Source organism: Pseudorca crassidens, chromosome 19, assembly GCF_039906515.1.
Source record: "Pseudorca crassidens isolate mPseCra1 chromosome 19, mPseCra1.hap1, whole genome shotgun sequence".
Lineage (NCBI taxonomy): Eukaryota > Metazoa > Chordata > Mammalia > Artiodactyla > Delphinidae > Pseudorca > Pseudorca crassidens.
The window spans coordinates 28928725-28950409 of record NC_090314.1 but is presented as its reverse complement, the minus strand read 5'-3'; positions in this window follow the sequence as shown (position 1 = coordinate 28950409).

Below are 21685 nucleotides of genomic sequence, written 5' to 3'. Positions count from 1 at the left end.
AAAGCTTTTGCACAGCAAAGGAAACCATAAACAACATGAAAACACCCTCAGAATGGGAGAAACTATTTGCAAATGAATCAACTGACAAAGGATTAACCTCCAAAATATACAAGCAGCTCATGAAGCTCAATATCAAAAAAAAACAAACAACCCAATCCAAAAATGGGCAGAAGACCTAAATAGACATTTCTCCAAAGAAGATATACAGACTGCCAACAAACACATGAAAGGATGCTCAACATCACCAATCATTAGAGAAATGCAAATCAAAACTACAATGAGGTATCACCTTACACCACTCAGAATGGCCATCATCAAGAAATCTACAAACAATAAATGCTGGAGAGGGTGTGGAGAAAAGGAAATGCTTGCACTGTTGGTGGGAATGTAAATTGATACAGCCACTAAGGAGAACTGTATGGAGGTTCCCTAAAAAACTAAAAATAGAACTACCATACTAGCCAGCAATCCTACTACTGGGTATATACCCTGAGAAAACCATAATTCAAAAAAGTCAGGTACCACAATGTTCACTGCAGCTATATTTACAATAGCCAGGACATGGAAGCAACCTAATTGTCTATTGACAGATGAATGGATAAAGGAGATGTGGCACATATATACAATGGAATATTTCTCAGCCATAAAAGGAAATGAAATTGAGTTATTTGTACTGAGGTGGATGGACCTTTAATACAGAGTGAAGTGGATGGTCTGTCATACAGAGTGAAGTAAGTCAGAAAGAGAAAAACAAATACTGTATGCTAACACATATACACGGAATCTAAAAAAAAAAAATGGTTCTTATGAACCTAGGGTCAGGACAGGAATAAAGACACAGATGTAGAGAATGGATTTGAGGACATGGAGAGGGGGAAGGGTAAGGTGGGACAAAGTAAGAGAGTGGCATTGACATATATACACTGCCAAATGTAAAATAGCTAGTGGGAAGAAGCCACATAGCACAGGGAGATCAGCTTGGTGCTTTTTGTCCACCTAGAGGGCTGGGACAGGGAGGATGGGAGGGAGATGCAAGAGGGAGGAGAAATGGGGATATATGTATACATATAGCTGATTCACTTTGTTATACAGCAGCAACTAACACAACATTATAAAGCAATTATACTCCAATAAAGATGTTAAAAAAAAAAAAAGAATATCCTTCATGGACTTATTAGCAGACTGGACAGAACTGAGGAAAGGCTATGAGCTTGAGGAAATTTCAGTAGAAATCTTCAAAACTGAAAAGAAAAGAGAGAAAAAAAAAGGTGGGAAATAAAAAAGAAATCAGATATAATATCCAAGGACTGTCAGACAACTACAAAAGTTGTAATATATACAATATAATGAGAATACTAGAAGGAGAATAAAAAGAGAAAAGAACAGAAGAAACATTTGAAAGAATAATTAGTAAGAATTTTCCCCAAATTAATTTTAGACACCAAATAACAGATCCTGGAAGCTCAGAGACTACCGAGCAATATAAGCCCATAAAAGGTACACCTGAGCATATCATTTTCAAACTATAGAAAATCAGAGAAAAAAATTCCTGAAAGAAACCAGAGGAATAAAACCCAAAATTAAAAATTGCATCTGACTTCTCAGAAATAATGCAAGTAAGAACAGAGAGGTTTGAAAAATTCAATTTGTTGAGAGAAAAAAAATGAAAGAAAAAAAAAAGCACCAACCAACCTAGAATTCTGTGCCCTGTGAAACTATCCTTCAAAATCAAAGGGAGAAATAAAGACTTTCTCTTACAAAAAAAAAAAAAAAAAAAAAACTGAGAGAATCTGTTGCCAATAGACCTGCTTTGCTAGAAATGTTAAAAGAAGTTCTTTAGAGAAAAGAAAAACTATATGGCTCAGAAATCAGATCTACATAAAGAAAAAAAAAGCATCAGTAGTCATTACATAAAATAATACATGATTAAAACCACACTGAGATACCACTAAACATCTATTAGAATGTTTAAAATTAAAAAGAATTGCAAGGACATGGAGCAACTGGAACTCTCATGCTGCTAGTAAAGTAAATTGGTACAACGAGCTTATGAAACATTTTGGCAGTTTCTTGAAAAGTTAAACATTCATTTGTCATAGGCTCTATCCATTCCACTCCTGGTTTTTAGCAAGAAACAAACATTTGTACATAAATACTCATAGCAGCTTTATTTGTAATAGACAAAAATAGAAGTAATCCAAATGTCAACATGAATGAAAAAATAAATTGCCATAAATACATACAATGGGGTGCTCCTCAGAAAAGAAATTTAAAATATTGTAAATTAAAAAGAGATTCATACAATAACATGTAAGAATCTCAAAATAACTATGGTGAATGAAATAATTCAGAAGCAAAACAGAAAAAAAGAATGTTCTGTATAATACCATATTTCTAAAATTCCATAAAATCTGCACAAATCTATAGTGATTGAAAACAGATCTGTGGTTGTCTGTGTATGGAGTAGAGCAAGAAGATATGGATGGAAGAGCCATCAAGGGCCATGAGAAAACTTTTGAGTGTGATAAGTGTGCTTGTTATTTTGATTTTTGTAATTATTTCCTGGGCATATGTCAAATGTATCAAATTACATTTAAAAATATACCTGGAGAAACCCATAATTCCAAAAGATATATGCACCCCAATTTTCACTGCAACACTATTTACAATAACCAGGACATGGAAGCAACCTAAATGTCCACCAACAGAGGAATGGATAAAGAAGATGTGGTATATATATACAATGGAATATTACTCAGCCATAAAAAGGAACAAAATTGTGCCATTTGTAGAGACAGAGATGAACCTAGAGACTGTCGTACAGAGTGAAGTAAGTCAGAAAGAGAAAAGCAAATATCATATATTAATGTATATATATGGAATCTAGAAAAATAGTACAGATGAACCTATTTGCAAAGCAGAAATAGAAACATAGACGTAGAGAACAAATGTATGGAAAACAAGGGTGGGGGAAGGATGGTGGAATAAATTGGGAGATTGGGATTGACATATATACACTATTATGTATAAAACAAATAACTAATGAGAACCCACTGTATAGCACAGGGGAAAACAAGAAGTTACAATGTTTGTAGGACATATGTTAAGTTAACCTTAAAAATGCATTCCAGTATATAGTAGGTTCAGACAAATACTGTTTGATTCCCCTTACGTGAGATACCTATAATAGTCAAATTCATAGAGTCAGAAAGTACATTGGTAGATGTCAGGGGCCAGGGCATGGGGCGGTGGGGAGGGGGAATAGGGAATTAGTATTTAATGGGGACAAAGTTTCAGTTTTCGAAGGTGAAAAGTTCAGGAGATGGATGATGGTGAGAACTGCACAACATGCGAATGTAGTCAGTGCCACTGAACTGTACAGTTAAATATGGTTAAAATAGTACGTTTTATATTATGTGACTTTTAGTACAATAAAAAAAAAATCTCCCCCCAAAAATAGCTATACAAAAATGCAGGCAACAGCACTGACATTTTATTATATACTTACAATAAACTAAAAGCAAATTTTGTGAAAAATCTGTATAGTTAATGTATGTCAATTATAACACAGTTAAGAGCTTTAAAACTAAGGCTAACTAAAAGCCATTGGGAACAAAAAGAAACATGACTAGTCCAACTGAAATTTGAAGAGGAAGAAAATTAAAAACACAGTAAATAAAAAGTAAAACAGCATTGAAAATAAGTACAAATGTATTAGTAACCTTAATAAATATAAATGGCTTATAGTCACAAGTTAGAGAACAGACTCTCATTTAGGAAAGCAAGGTATGCTAAATTTTGTCATCTAAAATACACCTAAACTATAATGTTAGTGAAAAATTGAAAGTAAAAGATCTGAAAAATAATAGCCTTCAAATATTAACATCAACAACAGCCAAAGTGTAGTTGTAGCAGTGATAATAAACGGTAGGATAATGTTCATGGCCAAAAAAAAAAGTAATTTTAGGAACTGAGTCATTAACAATATAAAACAAAGGTATAACAGTTCCACATGTTTTTACACATGACATTATTCTAAATAAATAATGGTTAAAGTAATCAGGCTAAAAATTTATGATATCACATTTATCAGAATTACTAGCAGATTCCAATGTTTTATTCCAATGTTTTATTGCAAATCAGATTTGCTGAATTTAGTGTTCAACATCATACAATTTGTAAAATCACCGAAATGATTCTTAAGCACATAGATGTTAAAGAACCTGATGTCTCTAGATAAGCCATTCTCTGAAATCATTCCAAAATTTCAGGAGAGAGGTAAGTACAATGATATGAAGTGGTGATTTTCAGACTTGAACATATACCAGAATCATCTGTAAGGGTTATTAAAACACAAATTAAAACTCACCCACAGAGTTTCTAACTTAGTATATCTGAGCTGAGGCCTGATAATTTGCACTTCTAATAACTTCTGAGGGGATCTCTGGAGGGCAAAAGATTATACTTCAAGAACCAATAAAATAAAGAGATATCAAGTTCATGGTAATATTTAGTGAGGTGCCATTCTCTCCATCTTGCATTACAAGGGTGTAATATAGAAAGAGAAAGTGCTTAGGAAAGACCTATATTATAAAAGTAAAATTTGCTCTTATTGTTAAGAGTCTGTCAATTTCCTTTTATTTCTATCCTCAGTTAATGTTACTCTTGGAGTTATTTGAGGTATAACCCCTCACCCCTCACATCTAATTACATTCCCAATCCTATTGATTATACTTCTATTTTAAACTTTAATTCATATGGTCTTCTCAATTTTCAACTCACCCACTCAGAATTTCTCAATTAAATAATGCAATATCTTCTGACTGATCTCCCACATCCAGCTTCTCCTGAATCCTATAAAATCCATTTTGTAAGCCCTATGTGATATTTTTGAAGCATGGCTTGGGTTATTTCACCTCTTTCTTCAAAAGTGTTTATTTATTTCTGTGCAGTTGGATATTTCATATGCAATGTAGAGCAACCATGAAAAGACTTAGCATGGCATTAACTCATTTACCTAATAAATATTCATTAGTTTCCTAGCATATGCAGGGCTCTGTGCTGAGTTCTGGTGATAAGATGTTTAAAAAGTTCAAAATTTTCCCCTGCCTCATTAAGATAGAGTCTAGTGGAGAAGACAGACATAGAACAGGTGATCACAAGTGGAGTAGTAACTAACCATAGGTAGGTTTAATTGCCTTCCATTTTATAGCCCAAATTTCCTATAGACACAAAGTTCTTCCTATACCTTTACATATTTCATATGAGTCACATTATATTATATTTTTCTTTCCCTGAAAATGTTTAATTATTTCTTGTCTTTGTTTGTAGTTTTACCACCATCTGGAATGCTTTCCCTCTACTTCCCCCTATTTTAGAGCCCAGTCGTATTTTAAGATCCAATTCAAAAGTCTTTCTAATCCCATAATTCAGGATTGATTGCTCCATCTTCTGCACTTCTACAGCATATTGAATTTCAATTTGTATAGTGACTTACTTATCAATCATTCCCACTAGATGTGTCCTGTGGGAAGGAAGAAGCTGTGCCCACCATTGCCAGTACAGCATCTTGTGCAGAGCATAAGTTTAAATAATGCCTGTTGAATAAATGAAAAATGAAATTTAAACTTCTTTTGGCTTTTAAATCCATTTCTATAGAGGCTTGATGATAAGGGAAAATAAGTCTTTCAGTTCCCAACACAAATTAAAGAACTAGGGTCTCAAAAATATACTCTTTTTTAATTATCCATTAATCAAAATTAACAAAATCACAAGGGATATCTATTTCTGATTCTTAGGGATAATTATATGCATAACACTTCTTTCATGAATTTCAATTAAATTTAAACTTACTTATTAAAATATTCTACAACTGAACTGGTTTTTATTTCTCTGAAATACTTCAGTCATGTAGGCCCAATAGTTCAGCATCTTAACCAGAGATTCAATATTCTATTGTTTTACAAGAAACCCAAAATCTCACTACAAATAACTCAATTTCATTTCTTTTCATGACTAATATTCCATTGTATATAGGTACTGTATCTTCTTTATCCATTCATCTGCCGATGGACAGTTAGGTTGCTTCCATGTCCTGGCTATTGTAAATAGTGCTGCAATGAACATTGTGGTACATGACTCTTATTGAATTATGGTTTTCTCAGAGTATATGCCCAGTAGTGGGATTACTGGGTCATATGGTAGTTCTATTTTTAGTTTTTTAAGGAACCTCCATACTGTTCTCCACAGTGGCTGTATCAGTTTACATTCTGACCAACAGTGCAAGAAGGTTCCATTTTCTCCACAGCCTCTCCAGCATTTATTGTTTGTAGATTTTTTTTTAAACATCTTTTTTGGGGTATAATTGCTTTACAATGGTGTGTTAGTTTCTGCTTTATAACAAAGTGAATCAGTCATACATAAACATATGTTCCCATATGTCTTCCCTCTTGCGTCTCCCTCCCTCCCACCCTCCCTATCCCACCCCTCCAGGCTGTCACAAAGCACCAAGCCAATATCCCTGTGCCATGCGGCTGCTTCCCACTAGCTATCTACCTTACTACGTTTGTTAGTGTGTATATGTCCATGACTCTCTCTCGCCCTGTCACAGCTCACCCTTCCCCCTCCCCATAACCTCAAGTCCGTTCTCTAGGAGGTCTGCGTCTTTATTCCTGCCTTACCCCTAGGTTCTTCATGACATTTTTTTTTCTTAAATTCCATATATATGTGTTAGCATACGGTATTTGTCTCTTTCTTTCTGACTTACTTCACTCTGTATGACAGACTCTAGGTCTATCCACCTCATTACAAATAGCTCAATTTCGTTTCTTTTTATGGCTAATATTCCATTGTATATATGCGCCACATCTTCTTTATCCACTCATCCGATGATGGGCACTTAGGTTGTTTCCATCTCCGCGCTATTGTAAATAGAGCTGCAATGAACATTTTGGTACATGACTCTTTTTGAATTTTGGTTTTCTCAGGGTATATGCCCAGTACTGGGATTGCTGGGTCATATGGTAGTTCTATTTGTAGTTTTTTAAGGAACCTCCATACCGTTCTCCATAGTGGCTGAACCAATTCACATTCCCACCAGCAGTGCAAGAGTGTTCCCTTTTCTCCACACCCTCTCCAGCATTTATTGTTTCTAGATTTTTTGATGATGGCCATTCTGACTGGTGTGAGATGATATCTCATTGTAGTTTTGATTTGCATTTCTCTAATGATTAATGATGCTGACCATTCTTTCATGTGTTTGTTGGCAGTCTGTATATCTTCTTTGGAGAAATGTCTATTTAGGTCTTCTGCCCATTTTTGGATTGGGTTGTTTGTTTTTTTGTTATTGAGCTGCATGAGCTGCTTGTAAATTTGGGAGATTAATCCTTTGTCGGTTGCTTCATTTGCAAATATTTTCTCCCATTCTAAGGGTTGTCTTTTGGTCTTGTTTATGGTTTCCTTTGCTGTGCAAAAGATTTGAAGTTTCATTAGGTCCCACTTGTTTATTTTTGTTTTTATTTCCATTACTCTAGGAGGTGGGTCAGAAAGGATCTTGCTGTGATTTATGTCATAGAGTGTTCTGCCTATGTTTTCCTCTAAGAGTTTGATAGTTTCTGGCCTTACATTTAGGTCTTTAATCCATTTTGAGCTTATTTTTGTGTATGGTGTTAGGGAGTGATCTAATCTCATACTTTTACATGTACCTGTCCAGTTTTCCCAGCACCACTTATTGAAGAGGCTGTCCTTTCTCCACTGTACATTCCTGCCACCTTTATCAAAGATAAGGTGTCCATATGTGCATGGGTTTATCTCTGGGCTTTCTATCCTGTTCCATTGATCTATCTTTCTGTTTTTGTGCCAGTACCATATCGTCTTGCTAACTGTAGCTTTGTAGGATAGTCTGAAGTCAGGGATCCTGATTCCTCCAGTTCCTTTTTTCGTTCTCAAGATTGCTTTGGCTATTCGGGGTCTTTTGTGTTTCCATACAAATTGTGAAATTTTTTGTTCTAGTTCTGTGAAAAATGCCAGTGGTAGTTTGATAGGGATTGCATTGAATCTATAGATTGCTTTGGGTAGTAGAGTCATTTTCACAATGTTGATACTTCCAATCCAAGAACATGGTATATCTCTCCATCTATTTGTATCATCTTTAATTTCTTTCATCAGTGTCTTATAATTTTCTGCATACAGGTCTTTTGTCTCCTTAGGTAGGTTTATTCCTAGATATTTTATTCTTTTTGTTGCAATGGTAAATGGGAGTGTTCTCTTGATTTCACTTTCAGATTTTTCATCATTAGTATATAGGAATGCCAGAGATTTCTGTGCATTAATTTTGTATCCTGCCTCTTTATCAAATTCATTGATTAGCTCTAGAAGTTTTCTGGTAGCATATTTAGGATTCTCTATGTATAGGATTATGTCATCTGCAAACAGTGACAGCTTTATTTCTTCTTTTCTGATTTGGATTCCTTTTATTTCCTTTTCTTCTCTGATTGCTGTGGCTAAAACTTCCAAAACTATGTTGAATAAGAGTGGTGAGAGTGGGCAACCTTGTCTTGTTCCTGATCTTAGTGGAAATGCTTTCAGTTTTTCACCATTGAGGATGATGTTTGCTGTGGGCTTGTCATATATGGCCTTTATTATGTTGAGGAAAGTTCCCTCTATGCCTACTTTCTGCAGGGTTTTTATCATAAATGGGTGTTGAATTTTGTCAAAAGCTTTCTCTGCATCTATTGAGATGATCATATGGTTTTTCTCTTTCAATTTGTTAATATGGTTTAACACATTGATAGATTTGCGTATATTGAAGAATCCTTGCATTCCTGGAATAAACCCCACTTGATCATGGTGTATGATCCTTTTAATGTGCTGTTGGATTCTGTTTGCTAGTATTTTGTTGAGCATTTTTGCATCTTTGTTCATCAGTGATATTGGCCTGTAGTTTTCTTTCTTTGTGACATCCTTGTCTGGTTGTGGTATCAAGGTGATGGTGGCCTCGTAGAAGGAGTTTGGGAGTTTTCCTCCCTCTGTTATATTTTGGAAGAGTTTGAGAAGGATAGGTGTTATCTCTTCTCTAAATGTTTGATAGAATTCGCCTGTGAAGCCATCTGGTCCTGGGCTTTTCTTTGTTGGAAGATTTTTAAACACAGTTTCAAATTCAGTGCTTGTGATTGGTCTGTTCATATTTTCTATTTCTTCCTGATTCAGTCTTGGCAGGTTGTGCATTTCTAAGAATTTGTCCATTTCTTCCAGATTGTCCATTTTATTGGCATAGAGTTGCTTGTAGTAATCTCTCATGATCTCTTTTATTTCTGCAGTGTCAGTTGTTACCTCTCCTTTTTCATTTCTAATTCTATTGATTTGAGTCTTCTCCCTTTTTTTCTTGATGAGTCTGGCTAGTGGTTTATCTATTTTGTTTATCTTCTCAAAGAACCAGCTTTTAGTTTTATTGATCTTTGCTATTGTTTCCTTCATTTTTTTTTTTCATTTATTTCTGATCTGATTTTTATGATTTCTTTCCTTCTGCTAGCTTTTGGGTTTTTTTGTTCTTCTTTCTCTAATTACTTGAGGTGCAAGGTTAGGTTGTTTATTCGAGATGTTTCCTGCTTCTTAAGGTGGGCTTGTATTGCTATAAACTTCCCCCTTAGAACTGCTTTTGCTGCATCCCATAGGTTTTGGGTCGTTGTGTCTCCATTGTCATTTGTTTCTAGGTATTTTTTGATTTCCTCTTTGATTTCTTCAGTGATCACTTCATTATTAAGTAGTGTATTGTTTAGCCTCCATGTGTTTGTATTTTTTACAGATCTTTTCCTGTAATTGATACCTAGTCTCATGACGTTGTGGTCAGAAAAGATACTTGATACAATTTCAATTTTCTTAAATTTACCAAGGCTTGATTTGTGACCCAAGATATGATCTATCCTGGAGAATGTTCCATGAGCACTTGAGAAAAATGTGTATTCTGTTGTTTTTGGATGGAGTGTCCTATAAATATCAATTAAGTCCATCTTGTTTAATGTATCATTTAAAGCTTGTGTTTCCTTATTTATTTTCATTTTGGATTATCTGTCCATGGGTGAAAGTGGGGTGTTTAAGTCCCCTACTATGAATGTGTTACTGTCGACTTCCCCTTTTATGGCTGTTAGTATTTGCCTTATGTATTGAGGTGTTCCTATGTTGGGTGCATAAATATTTACAATTGTTATATCTTCTTCTTGGATCGATCCCTTGATCATTATGTAGTGTTCTTCTTTGTCTCTTTTAATAGTCCTTATTTTAAAGTCTATTTTGTCTGATATGAGAATTGCTACTCCAGCTTTCTTTTGGTTTCCATTTGCATGGAATATCTTTTTCCATCCCCTTACTTTCAGTCTGTATGTGTCTCTAGGTCTGAAGCGGGTCTCTTGTAGACAGCATATATAAGGGTCTTGTTTTTGTATCCAGTCAGCTAATCTGTGTCTTTTGGTGGGAGCATTTAGTCCATTTACATTTAAGGTAATTATAGTTATGTATGTTCCTATTCCCATTTTCTAAATTGTTTTGTGTTCGTTATTATAGGTCTTTTCCTTCTCTTGTGTTTCTTGTCTAGAGAAGATCCTTTAGCATTTGTTGTAAAGCTGGTTTGGTGGTGCTGAACTCTTTCAGCTTTTGCTTGTCTGTAAAGGTTTTAATTTCTCCATCAAATCTAAATGAGATCCTTGCTGGGTAGAGTAGTCTTGGCTGCAGGTTTCTCTCCTTCATCACTTTCAGCATGTCCTGCCACTCCCTTCTGGCTTGTAGGGTTTCTGCTGAGAGATCAGCTGTTAACCTTATGGGGATTCCCTTGTGTGTTATTTGTTTTTTTTCCCTTGCTGTTTTTAATATGCTTTCTTTGTATTTAATTTTTGACAGTTTGATTAATATGTGTCTTGGCGTATTTCTCCTTGGATTTATCCTGTATGGGACTCTCTGTGCTTCCTGGACTTGATTAACTATTTCCTTTCCCATATTAGGGAAGTTTTCAACTATAATCTCTTCAAATATTTTCTCAGTCCCTTTCTTTTTCTCTTCTTCTTCTAGAACCCCTATAATTCGAATGTTGGTGCGTTTAATGTTGTCCCAGAGGTGTCTGAGACTGTCCTTAATTCTTTTCATTCTTTTCTCTTTATTTTTCTCTGCAGTAGTTATTTCCACTATTTTATCTTCCAGGTCACTTATCCGTTCTTCTGCCTCAGTTATTCTTCTATTGATCCCATCTAGAGTACTTTTAATTTCATTTATTGTATTTTTCATCATTGCTTGTTTCATCTTTATTTCTTCTAGGTCCTTGTTAACTGTTTCTTGCATTTTGTCCATTCTATTTCCAAGATTTCGGATCATCTTTACTATCATTATTCTGAATTCTTTTTCAGGTAGACTGCCTATTTCCTCTTCATTTGTTGGGTCTGGTGCATTTTTATCTTGCTCCTTTATCTGCTGTGTGTTTTTCTGTCTTCTCATTTTGCTTATCTTACTGTGTTTGGGGTCTCCTTTTTGCAGGCTGCAGGTTCGTAGTTCCTGCTGTTTTTGATGTCTGTCTCCAGTGGCTAAGGTTGGTTCAGTGGGTTGTGTAGGCTTCCTGGTGGAGGGGACTAGTGCCTATGTTGTGGTGGATGAGGCTGGATCTTGTCTCTCTAGTGAGTAGGTTCATGTCTGGTGGTGTGTTTTGGGGTGTCTGTGGCCTTATTATGATTTTAGGCAGCCTCTCTGCTAATGGGTGGGGTTGTGTTCCTGTTTTGCTAGTTGTTTGGCATAGGTTGTCCAGCACTGTGGCTTGCTGGTCGTTGAGTGAAGCTGGGTGCTGGTGTTAAGATGGAGGTCTCTGGGAGATTTTCGCTGTTTGATATTATGTGGAGCTGGGAGGTCTCTTGTGGACCAGTGTCCTGAAGTTGGCTCTCCTACCTCAGAGACAGAGCCCTGACTCCTGGCTGGAGCACCAAGAGCCTTTCATCCACACGGCTCAGAATAAAAGGGAGAAAAAGTAGAGGGAATTAGTAGAAGTATGAGGAAAGAAAGAAGGAAAGGAGGGAAGTAAGGAAGGAAGAAAGAAAGAAAGAAGCAAAGAAGGAAAGAAGGCAAGAAGGAAAGAAAGGAGGGAGGGAGGGAGGAAGGAAGGAGGAAAAGAAGGAAAAAAGACAGAAAGAAAGAAGATACAGTAAAAATAAAATAAAGTATAATAAAGTTATTGAATTAAAAAATTCTTATTTAGAAAGAAAGAAGAAAAAAAGAGAAAAAAAGGGGGGTGGATAGATCCTTAGGACAAATGTTGGAAGCAAAGCTATACAGACAAAATCTTACACAGAAGCATACACATACACCCTCACTAAAAGAGGTAAAGGGGGAAAAAATCATAAATCTTTCTGTCAGAGACCACCTCCTCAATTTGGGATGATTCGTTGTCTAAAGGAGGGAAGGAAGGAAGGAAAGAAAGAAAGAAAGAAAGAATGAAGGTAAAGTATAATAACGTTATTAAAATTGATTATTAAGAAAAATATTTTTTAAAAAAACCATGGACGGATAGAACCCTAGGACAAATGGTGGAAGCAAGACTATACAGACAAGATCTCACAGAGAAGCATACACATACACACTCACAAAAAGAGGAAAAGGGAAAAAAATCATAGATCTTGCTCCTAAAGTCCACTTCCTTAATTTGGGATGATTGGTTGTCTATTCAGGTATTCCACAGATGCAGAGTATATCAAGTTGATTGTGGAGCTTTAATCCGCTGCTTCTGAGGCTGCTGGGAGAGATTTCCCTTTCTCTTCTTTGTTCTCACAGCTCACAGGGGCTCAGCTTTGGATTTGGCCCTGCCTCTGCGTGTAGGTCGCTGGAGGGCGTCTGTTTTTTGCTCAGACAGGACGGGGTTAAAGGAGCCGCTGATTCGGGGGCTCTGGCGCACTCAGGCCGGCAGGGAGGGAGGGGCACGGAGTGCGGGGCGGGCCTGCGGCGGCAAAGTCCGGCGTGACTTTGCACCAGCCTGAGGTCCGCCGTGCGTTCTCCCGGGGAAGTTGTCCCTGGATCCCGGGAACCTGGCAGTGGCGGGCTGCACAGGTTCCGCGGAAGAGGGGTGTGGAGAGTGACCTGTGCTCGCACACAGGCCCCTTGGTGGCAACAGCAGCAGCCTTAGTGTCTCCCGCCCGTCTCTGGGGTCCGCGCTTTTAGCCGCGGCTCGCGCCGGTCTCTGGAGTTCCTTTAAGCAGCGTTCTTAAACCCCTCTCCTCACGCACCAGGAAACAAAGAGGGAAGAAAAAGTCTCCTGCCTCTTAGGCAAGTGCAGACTTTTCCCCGGACTCCCTCCCGGCTAGCCGTGGTGCACTAACCCCTTCAGGCTATGTTCAAGCCGCCAACCCCAGTCCTCTCCCTGCGCTCCGTCCGAGCCTCAGAGCCTCAGCTCGCAGCCCCGCCCGCCCCGGCGGGTGAGCAGACAAGCCTCTCGGGCTGGTGAGTGCCAGTCGGCACCGATCGTCTGTGCCGGAATCTCCCCGCTTTGCCCTCCGCACCCGTTGCTGTGCACTCCTCCGCGGCTTCGAAGCTCCCCGCTCCGCCTCCCGCAGTCTCCGCCCGCGAAGGGGCTTCCTAGTGTATGGAAACTTTTCCTCCTTCACGGCTCCCTCCCACTGGTGCAGGTGCCATCCCTATTCTTTTGTCTCTGTTTTTTCTTTTTTTCTTTTGCCCTACCCAGGTACGTGGGGAGTTGCTTGCCTTTTGGGAGGTCTGAGGTCTTCTGCCAGCCTTCAGTAGGTGTTCTGTAGGAGTTGTTCCACGTGTAGGTGTATTTCTGGTGTATCTGTGGGGAGGAAGGTGATCTCCGCGTCTTACTCTTCCGCCATCTTCAAGGTCCCCCTTGTAGATTTTTTGATGATGGCCATTCTGACCGGTGTAAGGTGATATCTCATTGTAGTTTTGATTTGCATTTCTCTAATAATTAGTGATTGGATTTGTATTAGAGAAATGTAAATCTAAAGTGAGAGGTCTTCTTGAAGATCTTTCTATGAAGTCTGGATAAATAGGAGTCAAAGAAGTCAGACACCCAAAATTGCACACTATGCATTTCATTTACCCATATTATATGTAGATATAATATATTATATTTGTCTGTATTTCTTCTCATATGTATGATTTTAGAAATCAGGATTTTTTTTTTACTCTTAGGGACATGGAGTGATACTATCGACAAGAATGTGACATGAGTAGAGGTTATGGAATGGTAGTAATGATATTCTTTTCTGACATGAGAGCTGATTATACAGGTATATTTAGTATATGCAATTTTATTCCTATGATTATAACTTTTAATTTTCTGAATATATGTTAGACTTTAATAAAAAGTCAACGTCTTCTCCCTGGTGAGGTGGGAAACTTCTGAAAATACTGCAGTGTCTCTGAGTAAAAGTCAAAATCCCTAAGATGATAAAAGTCTGTACATGATCTCTTCCCCTTTGCTACTCTACTCTCATAGCATTCTTTTTCAGACATACTGACCTCTTTGCTGTTCCAGGCACACACAGGGTATGTTTCTCTCCTGTAGACCTGAGAACTATTTGCTGTCTTGTTTGGAACACTTTCTAGCTATAACTTCCTCACATTCTTCATGTCTTCATTCAAATATAAAATCAATAAGGTCTATATGACCACACTTTTTTTGTAGAGAAATTACTCTTCACTACTGAAATGGAGGTAGCTATAGTTTCAACTAAATTTGTGGAATAGTCAGGCTTTAAGTGTTTTTAAAATAATTGAGTATTCTTTTAGTCACCATCTGGGGACATTGAGTAATCAGTTGTCCTTATAAATCTGTAGTTCAAGGAAGTCAGTCAGAATCAATCAGACTATACATATTTTGGAGTTGTGGGCCTATAGGGATACTTAACTCTGAAATCATGATGTGATTGAAAGAGAGAGAGAGAGAGAAGGAGAGAGACACACACACACACACACACACACACAGAGAGAGAGAGAATGTATGTGCATAGAGAAGAGGAACAATAAATAAACACTAAGGTAAACCAACTTCAAGAAGCTCAGAGAAAGGAGAAGAGTTAATTAAAGAAAATGAGAAGGATAAACCAGTGAGGCAGGAGTAAAACCAAAATATCATATCATTCTAGAAGTCAAGGTGATAAAATACATGCAAGAAGAGAGTGATAAGATATATACAATCCTGCTTAAAGTTAGTGTGACCATATAATTTGTTATCTAAACTAAGACATTTTGAGAGTAAGTATAATCCTCATGTTGTCCAACAGTTTTAAAACAGAACTGTCTTAGGAAACCATGACCATATGGTATATACAGGTCAAGTAAGATGAGGACTGAGAATTGAGCATTAGATTTAGCAATGTGAAGGCTATTGTATAAATGAAGATAAGTGCAATGTGGAGAGTTGGGGAAGAAGAGTGCTCCCCCAAATTCACGTCCACTTGGAATTTCAGAATGTGACCTTATTTGGAAATAGGGTCTTTGCAAATATAATTAGTTAAAGATTAAGATGGAATAATACTGGATTAGAGTGGACCTTAAATCAAATAAAAAGAGGAGAAGATGCAGGAAGACACAAAGAGAAGGTGGTTATGTGAAGACAGAGTCAGAGATTGGTGCAAGCCAAATAATGCCAAGTAATGCCTAGGGCTACCAGAAGCTGAAAAAGACAAGAAAGGATTCTCCCCTAGAGCCTAGAGAGAGGGCATGGCCCTACTGGCACCTTAATATCAGACTTCTAGTCTCAATAACTGTGAAAGAACAAATCTCTGTTGTTTTGAGCCACACATTGTTTTCGTACTTTGTTCTAGCAGCCCTAGAAAACTAATACAGGAGGTAAAAAGCATACTTGAAATCAGTTTAAGAAATATTAGGAAAAGAGAGATTAGAGGTGGGTGGCATAGAAGAGTGCTCCTCAAATTGCCTTATAAACTGTCTGTGTTGAAGGACAAGCTTCTTATTTTCTGGTCTGTTGCAGAACAAATGTTTCTATAAAATACAATAAAAATAAACAAATTACTCCAAGAGTGAAATAAAGGACTGAAAACAACAAAATATGAGCCCCAGTTTCATTATTATTTGATTCTACTGATATATAAAATTATTCCACAAATTGTTGCTAGACTTGTTTCTAAATGCTTACTTTCAACCACTGTTAATCTATTTACAGAATGGTACTCACAGTTCAGGGACTGGAAAGGACCCATATGCCACATACTTAGAGTGTCACTGGTACAGACAACTCTTTTAAGGGCTCTTAGAGAAAGTGAAATCTGACTCTGATAATCATTACTCTATTGAAATGTTGTCTATTTTTCTCTTTTATATTTTCCTAGAAATTCTGGGAATAAATATATATGATATTAATATGCATGGCTGTAAAATTTTGGAAAGAGTATAACTTTGATGAAAATAGGACCACCTGTACCAAATGTTCAGTGGCTACTATTGACCCTCTGCCCAGGTACTCTTACATCCCTCTTGCTGTTTCTTTGAACCCGACATCCAGCTTTCATGTAAATTTGCTTCTAAAGTCCTGCACTGCAATCTTTATTTTTGATACTACCCTTTGGCTACTGAAAATAATTTTGCCCACAAAGGGCCTGGGAGTTTACTTCATCCTAGCATGCAAGTGCAAAAGTATGAAAATTCAACTCCCTTTCTTCCTGTGGGACAATTCCCCAAGGTACAATTTATACTCTAGAGCACCCCTTGGGAACAGGCTGAGACTGGGACATTTTGAAAGCTCACACTGATTTGGCTTCTACCTTCTTGCCCTGTTTGCTCCACTTTCTGTTTTTTCATGGAAGTGCTTCTACAATAACCACTTGCATATGAATCCTCACCTCACAGTCTGTGTCTGGGGAATCTGAGGTAAGGCAAGATATAGTCACCTGCAATAAAGAAAATGGTTCATGAAGTAGTTTTCTCTTTCTGATGCATTTCATTTATTAGAATAAGTTAGCTACTGTGACTTGATTATAAGAGCTAATAGAGGAAAAGGTTCACCAAACCTTGAATGTTTTCTATAAAATTTGAAATGCATGGAAATGTAAGAGGGATTTTATTTATTAATAAACTTTTAGAGTTTTATTCAAGGTAAAATTTCTCTCTCAAGTAAAATGTTAGTTTTGGTTTTAGAAGTATAACATGTGCTGTAATTAACATGTTTGTAATTTTTTGCTGGGTTATGGATATTTTAATTGGTGGTTTGATGGCTTTTTTCCCTCTAGCTAGCATTTTTATAGATATTGCATTTCATAATATGAATATATAAATTATTTATATACCATAAATTAAGTAAAATGTATACAATGTGACTATAATAAAATAAAGCTTAAAAATGCCAAATATATGTATCTATGTGGAGATGGGTCAATAATTATAAAGAATTCTTTCTCTTAGACTTTTACAGTCAGAGTAGATTTCAGTGGAGAATTGAACAAAATCTAATATAACTTACTTGATCTGCAAGTAATTTAGCTTTTATACAATAAGCTTAAGGCTCAAGACTGTAAATGTATTAGAGTTTTTCACTTAATGTAGCCTTAAAAATATGAATTACATCTACCTCATTTTTAGATATGCTTATTTAGGAGCAAAAAGATTATATATTACTGCACAACTTGTAATCTAAAGCTCTGGACTCTTTTAAAAAAATTTGGATAGGAACTAGAATGACTGGAAGCTGCTATGTTGATATTGTCTTCCATCATAAATAAAGACTTGTGTAAATGTACCCATACACATAAGATGTTCTTATAAGCATCTTTTGTTAAAGGATACGATATATTACAATTAGTGAAAGAGATAGTATCATGTTATAATGCATTCTGAAATCAATTGCCACTACTTTCTGTGAGTTCTCTGCCAGTTTTCCCCATGCCCTGGCACCTATCACATGCTTTTGGATAAAACACCATCTACTAGGTCCAAAGGTCAACCAAGGAAAAGGGAACTAAGCTTCTGTCAGATGCAAATTCTGTTTCTGGCTTATTGTGGTAGTTTTTGAAAAAACAATCACTTAATATTTATATTTTTTCCTACTGTGAAAAAAAAAAAGGTTTGAATGACAAAAATGGAAGCATCTTGCAAAGAAAAGATGAAAAATGCCTCTGATAGGAATAAGCTAAGCAAAACCATCCTTTTGCTGCTCTGTGGAACTTTTGTGTGGGAAAAGTTCATGAGTCTCCAATTATGCTAAGTTGGTGATGGAATGCCAGGGCTGGATTGGAACTCAAAAGTCCCTTTTCCTTTAGGTCATGAATATTCTGAGAGAGATCACAGTTCCTAAGCTTTGCAGGCTGTGGAAATTCGATGAACAGAAGAAAAGCATTTCTATAAGTCAGTACAAAGTGCATTGGCATAATATTAGTAAAGGTAACAATTTATAAAGAAGGAACAATGTTTTGTACAAAAGGTATTTGGCTCGGATAGGTAGCTTATGAAAATGTCAAGCATTTCAGCAATATAGTTATATTACAGCCAAAAACTAGAGAAAAGTATGCTCTAAGTTCTACTAACCCATCTTCATTTACTTCCAATCCTAACCTGACCCAAAAGAAGCCAACAGTTAATGAGAATATCAGTGTTAAAATCTAGAAGTCTGACATTTATGTATTCTGTAATAACCAGGTTGTTTTGGTATGTACAGAATATAGTTAGAAATATTGTCAAATTAACATTAGCTCCATAGTTTGTGTGAAAATCTCGATAGGAAGGTTCTAAGTGCATCTGGACTCACAAAAAGACAATGACTATTAGAAAAATGTAACAGTTCCATTGAAGGATATGAGTTTTGTCATTTATTTGCCTACTTTGTCTTTGCTTTATACTAAAATGATCACACAAATTAGAAAACTCAAACTCTCCATGGTCATTTTAGATTCCTGATTCCCTAAGACCCTAATAAGTGTAATAAACAGGTGCGGCCTTCTACCAAGCCCAAGTAACATTCCTATTGCCAGTCTCAGTGAGTTGCTATAGCCCTTTCCACCCTTCTAACTGTATTTGGTAACTCTGGCAACTTGCCTGTGTGGAACAGGTGCAAGTGTGCATTCCTGAGTATTCACTGGTAAGCCAGGTAAATCTGAGATCAAGGCCTAGACATGTGTAGGTATTTTACCAGAAGTGGCTGCATGACTTCTCTGAACTTCTGTTTATTTTATTATCTATGAAATTTTGATAATAAATTTGGGCTGAAAGTCAAAATCACAAATCTATTTTTCTAGTATCGTCAAGTCGTAATTATTTATCGAGTAGCTAATACTACATGTGGACAAAGTAAGTTATTTCTATCTGAGCCAGAAAGCATAGTGCTTCCCTGACATGAGCTGAGAAAACTGTGGTTATCTCCTCCCTGCCTAAAAGAAAGCAAAGATATTTTAAAGTTGAGAAATTTACAAACAAATTTTCTAAAGACCAGATTTTATTTGAGCAAATAATTCAAAAGAGAAATATCAAAACTTAAAAGAAGTACTGCCCTGATAATGAATATCTTCTTTAAAATGGTGGTGGTGGTGGTGGAGGGAGTAGTTGATTAAAGTCGCCTAGAGAGCAATGGGGCAAGTTGTTTCTGTTGGGTCTATTGGCTTCACTGTTTACCTAATTGCCACAGAGGTGTAAGTTTCTCGGAAATCTGACTATTCTTTAGAAAATAGAACTATCCCTTGCCAGTTCGGAGGAATACTTCTTTTTTAATTTGTTTTGGTTTTCCTAGCAAGGGTATGCCTTTCTCTTCTAGATTCAACCTATTTTCTTTGATGTCTTTATTTTTATGCTAATGAAAAAGAGGCACAGCCCAATAACAGATCCAATATTTGTTTTAAAACATCGAGTAAAAACATAAGCTGGGGCTTCCCTGGTGGCGCAGTGGTTGAGAGTCCGCCTGCCGATGCGGGGGACACGGGTTCGTGCCCCGGTTCGGGAGGGTCCCGCATGCTGCAGAGCGGCTGGGCCTGTTAGCTGTGGCCGCTGAGCCTGCGCGTCCGGAGCCTGTGCTCCGCAACGGGAGAGGCCACAGTAGTGAGAGCCTGTGTACCACAAAAAAAAAAAAAAAAAAAAAAAAAATAAGCTATAAATAACCTAATTCAGTGTCGCAGCAGTTAAAAATCAAAATTACACCAGATTGGGTTTTTGAATGGAGCTAAGATTTTCACATCTATTACATTATTAATCTTTCCACTTATGCTATATTAGCTTGTCATACTTTGTGCCATTACACTAATTTTCCCTCCTTATTCTAGTCTTTGTGGTTTCAAGTTGGTGAAATATAAAACCTGCAGTGTTGCCATATTAAAATTATTTTGCATATTTGCAATTTGAAGAAGCAAGGCATGCACCAGTGCTCTGGTTACTGAGACCCCACATTTTTACTTAAACAATATTTCACTGGACATTTAGTGTGCATAATGGAATATTTGGGGCTGTGCAGCACTCTGTAGTATTGTAAATAAAACTATTATCATTCATAAAATTTTAAGGTGAACATTAAGATCTCACATTTTAGACTAGGTGAACTGAACAATGTGCTAAACTCTTAATGAGGCAGGCTAATAAAGAAGAAAGAAGGACTCAGAACTGATGCTGGAGAAAATTGTACTCCTGAAGGGAAAGTTCAATAACATAAATGAAAATGTCCAGAGAGCAAACTTAAGTTTCACCCTAATGAGCATTCATATTTAATTTTGTGGCCCGGATGGAGTTTTACCTTCCAGAGAGATGGGTCTTGAAATAAGAACAATGGCAATATTATGGTTCTGATGGCTCCTCCAGTTCACCTCTGGTTTGTAGCCTAACAAACAAATGAGTTATTAAATAGATGGGTTCCAGCTCCAAGTGACAAAGTATTGGAAAGGGCCAAACAGATTTTTATTTCCAAGGACTTATTTAGGTAGATTCAGGATCAAGTCAGGAATTTGTATTTCCATAACCCACATATAAGTCTGAAACGAACCAGAGGGAAAATTGCCACTTGTGTTCTTTTGCAGAACAGTAGTCTCAGACACAGGTAGAATATTTATATAAAGCTATTAGTAGTAATTGTAATACAAAGAAATATAGTTGAGTCAAATTGATGAGCAAAGCCAAGACATGTCAGAGAAGAGGACAAGACCAAGGGACAAAGCCATGGGACAAAGCCAAGGTGTAAACTCATGGTGAAATGACAAATAAAATTGTAGGAAGATTATGAGCATATCTTAACAGCAGGTGTGGAGGGAACAAGAAAATACAGGCATACCTATATTTTTGTTTCATTGTGTATCACTTTATTGCAATTTGAAGATACTGTGTTTTTTAAAAATTGAGAGTTTGTGGCAACCCTTCATGGAGCAAGTCTATTGGTGGCTAGTTTCAACAGCATTTGCTCACTTTGTGTCCTTGTGTCACATTTTGGTAACTCTCACAAGATTTCAAAGTTTTTCATTATTTTATTTTTATTAAGTTGATTCGTGATCAGTGATCTTTGATGTTACTATTGTAATTATTTTGGAGTGCCACAATTCATGACCTTATAAGAAGGCAAACTTAATAAATAAATGTTTTGTTTTTTCTGACTGCTCTACTGACTGGCCATTCCCTTGTGTCTCTCCCTCTCCTCAGGCCTCCCATTTTTGAGATACAACAATATTGAAATAAGGCCAAATAATAAATCTAAAAAGGCCTCTGAATGTTCAAGTGAGAGTTG